This window comes from Eumetopias jubatus, unplaced genomic scaffold, assembly GCF_037043125.1.
Source record: "Eumetopias jubatus isolate StellerSeaLion01/CBP00866 unplaced genomic scaffold, mEumJub1_p1.0 scaffold_58, whole genome shotgun sequence".
Lineage (NCBI taxonomy): Eukaryota > Metazoa > Chordata > Mammalia > Carnivora > Otariidae > Eumetopias > Eumetopias jubatus.
Window position 1 is genome coordinate 560927 of NW_028274864.1, and position 15529 is coordinate 576455.

Sequence of the window (15529 nt, forward strand, 5' to 3'; positions counted from 1 at the left end):
TGACCATAGAGTGGAGGGTCCATTTCTGGGCTCTCGATTCTGTTCCATTGATCTATGTGTCTGTTTTTGTGTCAGTACCATACTGTCTTGATTGTGACAGCTTTGTAATAGTGCTGGAATTCCGGAATTGTGATGCCGCAAGCTTTGCTTTCCTTTTTCAAGATTCCTCTGGCTATTCGGGGTCTCTTCTGGTTCCATACAAATTTTAGGATTATTTGTTCCATTTCTTTGAAAAAAGTGGATGGTAGTTTGATGGGGATTGCATTGAATGTGTAGATGGCTCTAGGTAGCATTGACATCTTCACAATGTTGGTTCTTCCAATCCATGAGCATGGAACATTTTTCCATTTCTTTGTGTCTTCTTCAATTTCTTTCACGAGTATTTTATAGTTTTCTGAGTACAGATGCTTTGCCTCTTGGTTAGATATATTCCTAGGTACCTTATGGTTTTGGGTGCAATTGTAAATGGGATCGACTCCTTGATTTGTCTCTCTTCCGTCTTGTTGTTGGTGTATAGGAATGCCACTGATTGCTGTGCATTGATTTTATATCCTGCTACTTGACTGAATTCCTGTATGAGTTCTAGCAGTCTTGGGGTGGAGTCTTTTGGGTTTTCCACATAAGGTATCCTTCATCTGCAAAGAGTGAGAGTTTGACTTCTCTTTGCCGATTTGGATGCCTTTGATTTCTTTTTGTTGTCTGATTGCTGTGGCTAGGACTTCTAATACTATGTTGAATAGCAGTGGTGAGAGTGGACATCCCTGCCGCGTTCCTGACCTTAGGGCAAAAGCTCTCAGCCTTTCCCCATTGAGAATGATATTCGCTGTAGGTTTTTCATAGATGCCTTTTATGATATTGAGGTATGTATCCTCTATCCCTATACCCTGAAGAGTTTTGATCAAGAAAGGATGCTGTACTTTGTCAAATGCTTTTTCTGCATCTATTGAGAGGATCATATGATTCTTGTTCTTTCTTTTGTTAATGTATGGTATCACGTTAAATGATTTGCGGATGTTGAACCAACCTTGCAGCCCAGGGATAAATTCCACTTGGTCGTGGTGAATAATCCTTTTAATGTACTGTTGGATCCTGTTGGCTAGTAGTTTGGTGAGAATTTTTGCATCCATGTTCATCAAGGATATTGGTCTGCAAATCTCCTTTTTGATGGGTCTTTGTCTGGTTTTGGGATCAAGGTAATGGTGGCCTCATACAATGAGTTTGACGTTTTCCTTCCATTTCTATTTTTTGGAACAGTTTCAGGAGAATAGGTATTAATTCTTCTTTAAATGTCTGATAGAATTTCCCTGGGAGGCCATCTGGCCCTGGGCTTTTGTTTGTTGGGAGATTTTTGATGACTGCTTCAATTTCCTTAGTGGTTATAGGTCTGTTCAGGTTTTCTATTTCTTCCTGGTTCAATTTTGGTAGTGGATACGTCTCTAGGAATGCACCCGTTTCTTCCAGGTTATCTAATTTGCTGGCATAGAGTTGATCATAATATGTTCTTATAATTGTTTGTATTTCTTTGGTGTTGGTTGTGATCTCTCCTCTTTCATTCATGATTTCGTTGATTTGGGCCATTTCTCTATTCTTTTTGATAAGTCTGGCCAGGGGTTTATCAATCTTGTGAATTCTTTCAAAGAACCAGCTTCTAGTTTCGTTGATCTGTTCTACTGTTCTTTTGGTTTCTAGTTCATTGATTTCTGCTCTGATCTTTATTATTTCTCTTCTCCTGCTGGGCTTAGGCTTTATTTGCTGTTCTTTCTCCAGCTCCTTTAGGTGTAGGGTTAGGTTGTGTATTTGAGACCTTTCTTGTTTCTTGAGAAAGGCTTGTATTGCTATATAGTTTCCTCTCAGGACTGCCTTTGCTGTATCCCAAAGATTTTGAACAGTTGTGTTTTCATTTTCATTGGTTTCCATGAATTTTTTTAATTCTTCTTTAATTTCCTGGTTGACTCATTCATTCTTTAGTAGGATGCTCTTTAGCCTCCATGTATTTGAGTTCTTTCCGACTTTCCTCTTGTGATTGAGTTCTAGTTTCAAAGCATTGTGGTCTGAAAATATGCAGGGAGTGATTCCAATCTTTTGGTACCGGTTGAGACCTGATTTGTGACCTAGGATGTGATCAATTCTGGAGAATGTTCCATGGGCACTAGAGAAGAATGTGTATTCCGTTGCTTTGGGATGGAATGTTCTGAATATGCCTGTGAAGTCCATTTGGTCCAGTGTGTCATTTAAAGTCTTTATTTCCTTGTTGATCTTTTGCTTAGAAGGTCTGTCCATTTCAGTCAGGGGGGTGTTACAGTCCCCCACTATTATTGTATTGTTGTCAATGTGTTTCTTTGCTTTTGTTATTAATTGCCTTATATAATTGGCTGCTCCCATGTTTGGGGCATAGATATTTACAATTGTTAGATCTTGTTGTTGGATAGAAACTTTAAGTAGGATATAGTGTCCTTCCTCATCTCTTATTACAGTCTTTGTTTTAAAATCTAGTTTGTCTGATATAAGGATTGCCACCCCAGTTTTCTTTTGGTGTCCATTAGCATGATAAATGGTTTTCCACCCCCTCACTTTCAATCTGGGGGTGTCTTTGGGTCTAAAATGAGTCTCTTGCAGACAGCATATGGATGGGTCTTGTTTTTTAATCCAATCTGATAGCCTCTCTCTTTTGATTGGGGCATTGAGCCCATTTACATTCAGGGTAACTATTGAAAGGTATGAATTTAGTGCCATTGTATTGCCTGTAAGGTGACTGTGAGTGTATGTTGTCTGTGTTCCTTTCTGATCTTTGCTGCTTTTAGGCTCTCTCTTTGCTTAGAGGACCCCTTTCAATATTTCTTGGAGGGCTGGTTTCATGTTTGCAAATTCCTTTACTTTTTTTTTGTCCTGGAAGCTTTTTATCTCTCCTTCTATTTTCAATGACAGCCTAGCTGGATATAGTATTCTTGGCTGCATATTTTTCTCGTTTAGTGCTCTGAAGATATCTTGCCAGTCCTTTCTGGCCTGCCAGGTCTCTGTGGATAGGTCTGTTGCCAATCTAATATTTTTACCATTGGAGGTTACATATCTCTTCTCCCGAGCTGCTTTCAGGATTTTCTCTTTGTCTCTGAGACTCATAAGTTTTACTATTAGATGTCGGGGTGTTGACCTATTTTTATTGATTTTGGGAGGGGTTCTCTGTGCCTCCTGGATTTTGATGCCTGTTTCCTTCCTCACATTAGGGAAGTTCTCTGCTATTATTTGCTCCATTATACCTTCTGCCCCTCTCTCTCTCTCTTCTTCTTCTGGGTTCCCAATTATTCTAATGTTGTTTCGTCTTATCGAATCACTTATCTCTCGAATTCTGCCCTCCTGATCTGTAGTTGTTTTTCCCTCTTTTTCTCAGCCTCTTTACTTTCCATCATTTGGTCTTCTATATCACTGATTCTCTCTTCTGCCTCATTTATCCTAGCATTTAGTGCCCCCATTTTTGATTGCACCTCATCAATAGCCTTTTTGATTTCGACTTGGTTAGATTTTAGTTCTTTTATTTCTCCAGAAAGGGTTTCTCTAATAACTTCCACGCTTTTTTCAAGCCCATCTAGTATCTTTAAAGTCATGATTCTGAACTCTAGGTCCGACATCGGACTAATGTCCGTATTGAGTAGGTCCCTGGCTGACGGTACTACGTCTTGTTCTTTTTGCTGAGGTGATTTCTTTCGTCTTGTCATTTTGTCCAGAGGAGAATAGATGAATGAGAGAACAAAATGCTAACAGGTTTACAATGTCCCCAGCAAATATACTGTATACAAATCCGAAAAGACCTGAAACCAGGGGAAAAGAGAGGGAAAGAAAGAAAAAAGAAAGAGAAAAGAAAAAAAAAGAAAGAAAAAAAAGATAAAAACAAAAACAGAACAATACAAAAAAAGCAGAATGTGATCAAATATGATCAGGCTAGTGCATAGATCAGTGCCACACACTAGATTTTGGGCGTATTTTGGTCTGTTAGAAAAAAGTGCCTCCTAAAATTTTAAAGGAAGAAAGACATATATGTACAAAATAAGCGTTGATACAATGAAGGGATAGAAAATGAGTGTAAAGATGAAAATTATAAAAGATTTTATAAAAGGACTTGATAAGATAAGAAGTTGTTTGAAAAAAGAAAGAAGATTTAAAAAAAAAAAAAAAGGGAGAGAATGTGATCAGGCAGGAGACTAGAAGAGAGCCATACACTAGTGATTTAGGGTATATTTTGATCTGTTAGAAGAAACTGTATCTCAAAATTTTAAAGAGAGAACAACTTATATATATATGCCAAAAATAAGGGTAACTACTATAAAGGGATAAAATATGACTCTAAAAATGAAAAAAAAATGTTTTTTTTTTTTTAAAAAGAGATTGATAAGATGTTGGTTGAAAAAGGGAAAAAAAAAGAAAAAAAAACAGTTAACAAAAATTAACTTTGCTGAACTAATGAATCATGGTAAAAAAAAAAGCCATGAATTCTATGTGCAGTATTCCCCTAGCGCTGGAGTTCTCCCGTTCTCCTTGATCGGTAAACTTGGTCTTGGTTTGCTGGCTGTTTGGGCTGATCTTCTGGGGGAGGGGCCTGTTGCCGTGGTTTCCAAATGTCTTTGCCGGAGGCTGAATTTCCCCGCCCTTGTTGGTCCGGGCTAAGCAAGCTGCTCGGGTTTGATCTCAGGAGCTTTTGTTCCCTGCAATCTCTCCGTACAGCCTTGGAGGACCAGGGCAAAAATGGTGGCCTCCCAATCTCCACCCGGAGGAGCTGAGAACTCGGGGCCCCGCTCGTCAGTGTGCCCACAGAGAAAAGCAATCACTCCCTTGTCCCCGGTCTCTGGCCGCTCTCCGTGCTCACCCGGCCTGTGACCGAGCGTTGCTATCTCTGGCACCCGACCCCGTGTGGAGTCTCCAAACCCAGGAGATCCCTGCGGTGTGTTCCCGCGCCGCTCCTCCCCGGGAAGGAAGGGGAGTCTCCCCGGATCTGCCGCCTGTCGGGTCCCTGCTGGAGGAGCAGTGGCCCGACTGGGCCACGGATCACAGTCTATGGCTACCCCAAGCTGAGGGCCCGCGCCTCAGCCCCCTGTCTGCTGTCGGCCTCCCCGCTCCGATATGTGGGAGCTCTGGCGCACTCAGGCACCCCCGGTCTTTCTGTGACCCCGAGGGTCCTGAGACCCCACTGTCCCGCGAGGGTTCTACCCCCGCTTAGCCACTGGAGTGACGTCCCTCAGCGGAGCCGACTTCTAAAAGTTCCGATTTTGTGCTCCGTGGCTCTATCACTTGCCAGAAGCGGCCGGCGGAGGCCCCTCCCCCGCCGTCTATCCTCCCAAATATCGCCTCGGATTCACTTCTCCGCACGTCCTACCTTCCAGAAAGTGGTCGCTTCTCTGTTCAGATAGTTGTTGCTACTCTCCTCTTTGATCTCCTGTTGAGTTCGTAGGTGTTCAGAATGGTTTGATCCCTATTCAGCTGAATTCCTGAGACCAGACGAAATCTAGGTCTCCTACTCCTCCGCCATCTTGCTCCGCCCCCTGGCATAAAATCTTAAAAAAAAAAAAAAGGAAGAAGAAGAAGAATGAAAGAAAGAAAAGGAGATGAGATAATGAGTACATATGAAAAGTATTATGGATGAGTTTCCTTCCAAGGAAGACAGGAAAGGATAATTATAACAAATCAAGTTTCAGGTGTAAATTTAACAGTAAACTAATGGAAGTTTTAGGACATCAAGTGCCGGTCAATTTTTCAGTCATTTCCAACTACTGTAACATTGTCTGCAAAAATAACGATTGAAAATTAATAAAAGCATGTTTAAGTGGAGGACACTCTGTGCTTTTACCTGGGGCTCTGGCTCCAGCAGAACTCAGAAAGTGGGATCTCAGCTCCTCCTTCTAGAAGGTTCTGACAGCAGTTCCTGCATTCATTTCCCAACTGAATGCAGCTCCCATTTCTCTGAATTGGAGTCAGGATATCTCCCCAGAAACAAGCCTGCATCTGTAACAAACCAACCACAGCATCTCCGATGTGACGTCACAGGACCCCTCAATCCACAGATCCCTGAGTAAAACAGGTCTTGTTCAAATACCCTCAGGGAAAAGGAGAAATGAACCAGGGGAACAGCCCCCCAAATGCAAGCGATTGTGCTGCTCACCTACCAGCACGTCCTGGGGAAGCTGCCCACAGCCCCCTCCTCAGCACTCACCCAACAAAGCAGCTTTTCTCAGTCGCACCTCAGGAGGCACCAGGTGGCTGCAAAGCCCCCAGGGTCTCCCACAGGGCGGCAGCAGAACCTACTGGAACCGCAGCTCTGGCTCTCTATCCTGGGGCAGCCACAGTGGGACTGGATCCTTGGGCTGCCACAGAAGTCCTTCCTGCTCTGAGATACCTTGGGTCAGCACAGGCAAAGACACCTCCCCCTCCGGGTTGGAGGTGCGCAGGTGCCATCTGCTGGCCACCCTGGGAATCCCTACAACCCTCAAAGCCATGGCCCCTCAGCTGGAGGGACAGAGCATGCTCAGGTCCAGCCAAGCCCTCTCTCTCCATGACAGATCCTGAGGCTTGGCCCCACCACCCCAAGCAAAAGGATGTGCCCATCTTCCCAAGTGAAATGGCCTCTATAGAGCTCAGTCCTAGGGAGGTTGGAGCTTTGGTCTCAGGGAAATCTGATCGCCTGCTTTCCCACCTTCTCTGGTCCCAACATTAGGATCACCTACATCGACCTCCTCCACCCTGGTCAATGGTCCACCTCCAACACCTAGACCAGCAACCTCTTTTCATCTTTGAAATTCCTCTTGGTCTCTGCTTCTCCCTACTGCATCTCTCTCTTTGTTCCTCTCACTCTCTAGGACTTGCCCAATCCCCTCACCACTCATTCAGTGTCTCTCTCCCTGACAGTCTCTTTCCCTGTCTCTCCCCTGGCCCTCAGGCCTTCTGCTCTGTGCAGCCCTGTCCAAGACCACAGGGAACCACCTCTCCTGTCTGCCCCTCTCTGCTGCCATCATTTGGCCCAGGCCCTGCTCACACAGCCTTGACTGCAGCAGTGCAGTTACCAGCCACTCCTGGACAGAAAAACCTGGACACAATAGTGGCCCCGCCATGACCCCAAAGCTACTGGAGGAAGGCTGCTTCCACAATCTGGGAAGAAGGAGGGCTTTGCAAGATCCAGGAGCTCTGGTGCAGAATGGATTGGAGTAACCGACCTAAAAAGTGACAGAGGCATACACCCAACTCCTCCTGTGTGGTGAGGGAGGAATGGGTCTCCGGTCATTAGCTTCTGCCCTGCCAATCCCCCAACAAGGACACTGTTGGAATATTATTGGCATCATGGGTCTTACCAAGAAAACTGACACCATCAGCCCCCCCTCAGAGCCCACCTGCTATTGGAGGGCACCTGGTAAGGTGAAACCAGTGCACAAAATCTGGAATAATGCAGGGCCTCCTCACCGGTCTCCCAGGGCCCCTAGGGATGTTTCATTCATTCCTCACCATCACAACAGACCGCTGCCTGGGGACAGACCCCTGTCCTGCTGATCGACACACACCCCCTAAACTAGCAGGTGCCATGTGCTCAAGAGTATCTATCACCTGCGTTAATACAACCACCAACAGACCTAAATACAAGATGTGTCCGCCTCCCCGGAAGGATTTCTTACGCCCCCTGCAGGAAAGATACCACAACGGGGAATCCTGCTATATCCTCCATCACCACCATTGCTGCCAGTTTGTTCTCTGTAAAGGATTCACACTGTGCGCTCGAAGGGGAGTGACTGTAGGGCTCCTGAAGGCAGACGCTGACGCAGAGACAGGACTGTGAAAGGTTTATTTGGGGGATACCAGGAGAGACAGAGCACAGGGGACCTGATGGACAGGGACAATATTCACGACATTAGGCTGATCTGACAATTTTCTAAATATATACACACACTGCCTGGTTGGAATTGCTCAGGGAGGTCTTCAAATTACAAATGTAGTGTCCTGTACGGCAAATAGATTTGGGTTAGTACACTGTGACCTTCTGTTTGCCTAAATGCATTTGCTTCCTATACTCTATCTGAGGCCTTGAATGAACACCTGAGTGTGTGGCTGCCTCCATGAGTCTATATGTAATAGAAAACAATTGTCTTCACATCCCAGGTATAGATCTCTGAATGTACAGGTTCTTGTATGATCTTTTACTTCATTCTTAGCTAGGACCTAAAATTTAATAGAAAATAAAAAGGGGTCGTTGCCTTATTTTTGAAATGAGGATTGGCAAACTCTGGGCTGAGGTGTTATACTCTCAGTGTAATGATGTGGACTGAAATGAACATCTTTTCATACTCATCTGCATGGAGCTATTTTCATTTAAACAGTGAGAAGGGGGAGTGGCCAACAGCCCAGATGTTTTACATATTCTTTTTCTTTTTTTCCGACAGAGAGACAGAGACAGAGAAAGGGCAACACTGTGCGCGAACGGGGAGGGTGGCGGGAGAGAGAAACTCCTAGGTAAGCTCCACACTCAACGCCGAGCATGACTTGGGGCTCAATCTCAGAACCTTGAGATCATGACCTGAGCAGAAATCAAGAGTCCGATGCTTAACCCACTGAGCCATGCAGGGGCACCTGCAGATTCTTTATGTACTTCAACTCCTATTCTTCTAATCACCTCAGAAACCAATATGCTCCCCTTTCACAGATAACAAAGCTGAGGCTCTAAGTAGGCCCCACTGAGAGCTGGCATTCGGGCTGAGAAATCAGGAACACAGGTAAATCCGCAGGATCCTGTGACGACGTTCAGGGAGATGCAAAGTGCAGGCAGAGTGGTGAATCAGAGGCAGAGGCCTAGTGACAGGGATCCAGGTAGGGTGGATCCTGATCAATCCTGAATTCCCCACGAAGAGTCTGGCTCAGGCTGAAGGCCAAGGCAGCCACTGTGCTGATCTCGGTCCCATCTTCACTTTTTCTCACCGGGACCCACAAACTCAGGCAGACGACAATCCCCAAAGGAACCAAGTTAAATTTCCCAAATCTCCACCACATTCGGTCACCCCATTCAGAACCTTCAGAAATCCAGCAGAAACAACAATCTTTATAGAGTATGAAGGAACAGCTTTATGGCAACAGTGACGTTCTGGTACAAATAAATGCATTATCCACACCGTGGGACGGACACAGGCAGCAACTCGGTGTGGATCTCACGGTGTCCTCATACTCACTGCTCAGGCTGCTGGCCTGCCAGGAACGACCCACGCTCTACCCGAGAGAGGCCCATCCAGTCCCCTGAGCACCTCCATCCTTCTCATCCACAACCTCCTGTTTCTAGTGACTCATGGCTCCCTCTCTTGTCCTTCAGATCCATCGCTGGTGCTTCCCTTTTACGGAACACAACATCTATGTCGTTTAACAAATGTGTCCCTCCCTGCTCTCAGACACGTTAAATTTCTAACGTTCAGAGTAGGCGTCATTCCCGATGGACTCTGAAAAACAAACTGAGGGTTCTAGAGGGAGGAGGGTGGAGGGATGGGTTAGCCTGGTGATGGGTATTAAAGAGGGCATGTTCTGCGTGGAGCACTGGGTATTATGCACAATGAACCATGGAACACTACATCCAAAACAAATGATGTCATGCATGGTGATTAATATAACAATAAAAAATAAAAAAAAAAGAGTAAGTGTCATCCCTTCCGGAGCACGGAATATCGTCTATATAGAGTGTGCGTGCGCATACCTGCTCTGCCCAGCTTTCGGAGAAGAGTGCCTCTCATTCAGCACAAAGGGACCTGCCAACCACCTCAGTATGAGTGAAAGACAAAGTGCATCAAATGTATCTCCTGAGCAACCTGAAGAAAGTTATCATGACCTTAGCAACATTCACTCTCCCATAACATGGGAGGCCTGCATGCAGGACTGCTATTCCTCATAGAGGATGCCCCAGCGTCTGTATCCGACACAGGTCAGAGAAACGACAGAAGAACATCCCATTGGAAGTGACTCAGCAACATTCCAACACACCGTCTACACCTGCCTAGAGCATCTGCCACTGTTTCTCATTCTCATCACCCTTACCGGACAAGAGGGTTTCCCACAAGTATCCACTGACTGACGAGGACAAGGGACAGACCCCTACCCGAATGATTAATCAAGGGACAATAGCCTTGCTTCAGGTGTTTATATAACTAATGAAATGACAGCTCAAACTCAACACGCTGCAAACAAAGTGAGAGGTGTGTATCATCCCTCCCAGACAACAAATGTGGACTCTGGACATGCACGATGGTAAGAAATATATGTCTCCATTGTGCAATAAAGACACTTCCTTCCCAACAACAGCACCTCCCCCACTGCTCAGTGCGTGGAAATAGCCAAGGACAACACATGTATGTCCTGAGAATCTTCAGGATGTTAAAACGTGCCCAGCCAGGATTCCCCTTGTAATATCAAGGCTTCAGCAAAACTCTGTGTTTCTTCCACCGACACAACCCTAAGGTGATCATCTGGAAACAGAGAAGCCTGTAGGCTCTGAATGAAGACTTAGCATTTTGAAAGATAAATGACACCACACACAGATCCCAGGACAAACCCAACAGATACAAGGTCAGGACAGGGTGTTGCCCAGACAGGAACAGGATTCCAGAAATGATTACAACTAAAAACAGCCACAGTATTTACCTGGACCTTCTGCGGGACCTTCTTGGGCGGGCTGCCGCTGTTGTCCCCTTGTGCGACACAGGTTTCTGAATATGAATGAAGCCCTAGAAGGGATGGAGGTAGATTCAGACTGGCCTTGACTATGCAGGATGTAAGCCAAGGCTCTACACCTGCCCCACCCTATTCCACTCTCTCCCACTCCCACATCTCATCCAGATGCAGAGAGTTTCTCACAGGTCTCCTCTCACCCCTGTGGATAAAGGAGAGACCAGTCCCTCACCCCTGAGGATGTGACCACTCCACCCAGGGACAGATGTTTTCATAACTAATGAATAACACTGGACAACTGGGGCCTCCACAAGTAAGAGTGATGGGAAGATTGCACTCCATCCATCCCAGAGCCCAAAACATTGTGTCTGTGCTATGCACCTGGGCAATGCTTTCATGTTTGTCTTTTGCAAAATGTCACTTTTCGTCTCCATGGCAGACAACTGCTGCCCAGTTCTGTAGGGTGAAACAAGACAGTCCATGAAATGGACGTCCACAGAAAGCTGAGAAATGTTACTATATCCTCACTCAGGTCTATCCTTGCATCGCAAAGCCTTGTGGTACCTCCTCCACATCTTCTCCACTGACAGAAGTACTTAAACTAGGAATATACATTACAACTCATGTCATCCAATTCAGATCATCTTACCATGTGGTGGAGGAACGAGCTGTGGGTGAGGCACACCTGTCCACCCATGTGGAGGAGGCTGAGGTAGCCCATAGCCAGTGAAGCCTGGTCAACACCACCCTGTGTGGTAGGGCATATGGGGGGGCCTTGGAGCATGAGGAAACTCTCCTACATCTGTACCGATCTGCAGAACAGAGGACAAAATATTCGGCTAAGACAGCCAAAAGTTGCAACACCAAGAGATGAAACCCAAAGAGGAAGCTCTCTGCATCTGGCTCCTTCTCCAATACCACGTTCCAGAAGAGCCGCATCGTGCTAGAAAACTTTATCCCTCTCATTTGGTACCAATATAATAAGGCAGCGAGCAGATGAATAGATGTTACAGGAATAACCTGCTGTCACGAAACATCACTACCCCTGTCTGCCAACGTTCACTACCAAGAAGTAGTGTCTTAAAAGGTGAAAAGGGATCATTGCATACGAGTAAAGCAGCATACTCCAGACATGGAGGCATCGAATTCCTGGGTAACACTTCATTGTTCCTCTTCAACCACTGTAGTTTTGGGTTTGTTAAGAAGAGACAGAAAGTGATGAAACTGACTGCCCTTTCTCCACAAGGAATCCGAGGCACGCGAGCTGAATCCTTTGCCTGCCAAGCCCCTGACTGTCCCCACCTGCCTCACTTCCCAACAAAGTGGTCTTCTACTGTCTGCAGTTTCTGTCCAAGGCCACAGAGACCCTGGAGGAATGAGGGGCCTGTGGTCTGACAGGGGGCCTGGAAAAGGGTTTTCTGAGAGGAACATGAAACCAATAGCCCTTATTTATGTGCAGCAGCTGTGTTTATCTTAAAACACACTCTTCAGAAATTTCCGCACACTGAGTTCCAGAGCAATTTTGTCCAGTGGGAAATTAAGATGGGAAGGCTAAATAAGAGAATTCACAAAAATGTATATGCTTTCTGATGGGCAACTGCAGAGCGTGTGATGAGAGAAGAAACCAGCTCTCACAGTGACATAGGACCAAAACGACCTGCTCCTAGAAGCCCAGCGGAAGGGCTTGTGAGGCACTGGTCACACAGCTAATTACTGACATCCCCGCTTCAGAACGTGTGTGCCAGTCCACCCAACATCTTTGAAAATTCAAAACAGTTGTAGAAAGGGTAACAAGTAGAGGGATTCTGTACAGCATTTTTACCAGCAGAAGTAAAACTTGGATGACTTATGAAACTTGCCCTATCTAAGAACATCCCAAACTGCAAAATAAACAGTATAAAATGGAGAAGAGGTTCCCCTAGTTTCCAGTTGTGAGGATTACCACAGACCTTGTCACAGTTTAATCATCTAACCCCAACATGAACAATCCACCAATCGCACCTACTGACTGGGAGTCAGATCGGCCAGAGACTTCACCTTGGAGTGAGGTGTCATTCTTCTCAAGTTAATTCCCCCCACGGGCATTGTGGGCGGGCAGGGGTGGATGGACCCACACACATGCACACACACAAACGCACACACAGTGAGCGCCCCGCCATCCTGCACCTAGCACCTGTGGCTTTGGAAGGTGCCACCGAAGTTGATCATTTGTAATGAAGAATCCTGTCAGCCCCTGGGTGAATCGCTCGCATATTGAAAGGTAAACGACGCCACAGACAAACTACAGGACCCACACAACAGACACAAGGCCAGGACTGGATGTGGTTCACTAAGGGAAGTTTCTGGAACACCTGGTAGAGGCCAAAGTAGTTATCTTGCCCATCCCTGGACCTCTATGAAGCTCGGTGCCCGTGTTCCTCATGAGAGCCCCAGCAGCTTCAGCATCAGACCAAAGCCCTAGAACTGATGGAGGTGGATTCAGACTGGCATTGACTGTGCAGAATTCAAACAAACGCTCCAAACCTGCTGCCATCACATTTCCTTCGCTCCCACTCTCGGGTCCCTTCTCAGACATAGAGCATTTCCCACATGTTTCCGCTGACGCCTGAATACAAGGGGAAGACCTGTCCTTCCCCCTCAAAGAAGGGACCACAGCCCCCCACCTTCCTTCAAGTGTTTCCATAGCTAATGAAAAAACAGTCCGGGCTCAACCAGCTAAAAATGAACTGAGCTGGGGCGCCTGGGTGGCTCAGTCTGTTAAGTGTCTGTCTTTGACTCAGGTCATGATCCCGGGATCCTGATATTGAACCGTGCATCGGGCACCCTGCTCCGCGGAGAGCCTGCTTCTCCCTCTCCCTCTGCCTGCCGGTCTGCCTACTTGTGCTCTCTCTCTATTTCTCTGTCAAATAAATAAATAAAATCTTTTTAAAAAAATGAACTGAGCACTGTGCTTCATCCCTCAACAGCCCAAAATGTGGGAAATTGCCTGGCTGAAAAATGTTATGTCTGACATTCTGTAAAATGTCTTTCCCTCTCTACAAGAGACAACTGTTACCCAGATCAAAATGGAAAAACGACACAGCCCCACAATGTAGTAATAGTGTAGAAACTGATGCACATTGGAATGTCTTTAGCCAGGGGAACCCCTGCAATACAAAGCCCTAGGGCACCACTTATAAATCTTCTCCAAAGTCTCCTCGTGGAGAAAGATGGATATGCTTTGCAAGTCAAGACCTACTGTTCAGATCACATTGCCAAATGCAGGAGGTGGAGGTAGTCGGTGAGGTTCCTGAGGCCAGCAGAGTGCAGGCTGTGAACGTGGCCCATAGTACAGGAACGGTGATGAGGTAGGACCGCTGGGGTAAGGCACGCAGGGTGGTCTTGGGAAATGACGAAGCACCTGTGCATCCATACAGATGTACACACACAAAATAAACTATAGGCTGAGATGAGACAGAAAAGTAACACCACCAACAAAAGCTGAAACCCAAAGAAGCAGGTCTGAGCATGTGAAACCTCCACCACCACGTTCCAAGACAGGAGCATCACTGTCAAAGGTTACCTGTGTCCTGTGTCCCACCTATGGCCTGGGGTGAACAGATGCAATGGGGATAAACTACTGTCACCACATGTTAATATATGTCTGCAACTCTACAGAGGCACGGAATCTGCCCCAAAGCCTTGGCAGAGTTAATACCAAACTAATGAAAGCTTCTATTACAGATGGGCCGGCAATCATAGCACCTGGTGTGCCGTAACTGTGTGTGAATTCAGCAAACAGCCAACCCTCAGTGAGAGCTCAGAGAAGCTTTCTGGACAAGGAAAAAGGCATAATTTTGTCAGAGTTTTAGTCACCTACCTGCCTTCCTTCCTACATTCCTTACTCCCTTCCTTCCATTTCCTTTCTTTCGGGATTTTATAATAATCCCAGGTTCTGAACTTCACTGTGGATATCGGATTACAGTAAACTTCCAGAAATGATGAATTAATGAATATTTTTTAAATGTCTGCATGATACACTGTCAAAATCGTACAGACTGAACGTTCATTTCCCAGAATGAGAATAGACTTTGGGGTCAAAAATAAGTTATATACCTTTGTGCTCTTTATCAGAAATGGATTGTGAACTATGATGACTTAATCAGGAAATTCCCATTTTGTCTTCTTTTTTACTCCTGTGAAGTCATTCTTCTAAACAAAATGATTATTGTAATTTTATTGGATGACTTTTCTCGTATTGACCTGAACTAGAGATTTTACTAGTAACACGTTTTGACATCAAACTTAATTTTGTTTCTTCCTCTCTTAGATAAAGCCTCGACAATATGATGTTAAGTGTTTTGGCTTTGGTTTTCTTTGTCCTAAATTCTGAGTACTGGTGTTTGACGGGGGTATAATTAGACTAGGGGTGAATATGGTGACTTCTGATGTCTAATTGACTTGTTCACTCCTGAAAATCATTCTCTTCCCCATGTGGAGTCTAAATGACAACATGGAGGGTGTTGCCATAACTTCTGAGACCAGGGGGAGGAACACCTCATGGGAGGAGAGAGAATAGAAAGAGCAATTTTTCAGAGAGATGTTTAGGAGGCAAGAGATGATAGGAACCTGAGGTCTGGAGTGAGTACTTTGCCATGACCTGGCTCTTGGTGAAATGTCGAGATGAGAAAACACTCTTTGAGTCTAGCAAGCAGGCCACACTTAGAGAAGAAGCCACATATTGCCAGGCAGAGCGTGTGTCACAAGAGAGGTTGAAACCATGGTTTTGAGTCTGAGGTGGAGGGAGCCTTTCCTGCCAGGGGAGAATGAGTAGAAAGGAACGAGTGCCGGTGGGGGTGACGTGTTGTGTCCGTGCCTCAGA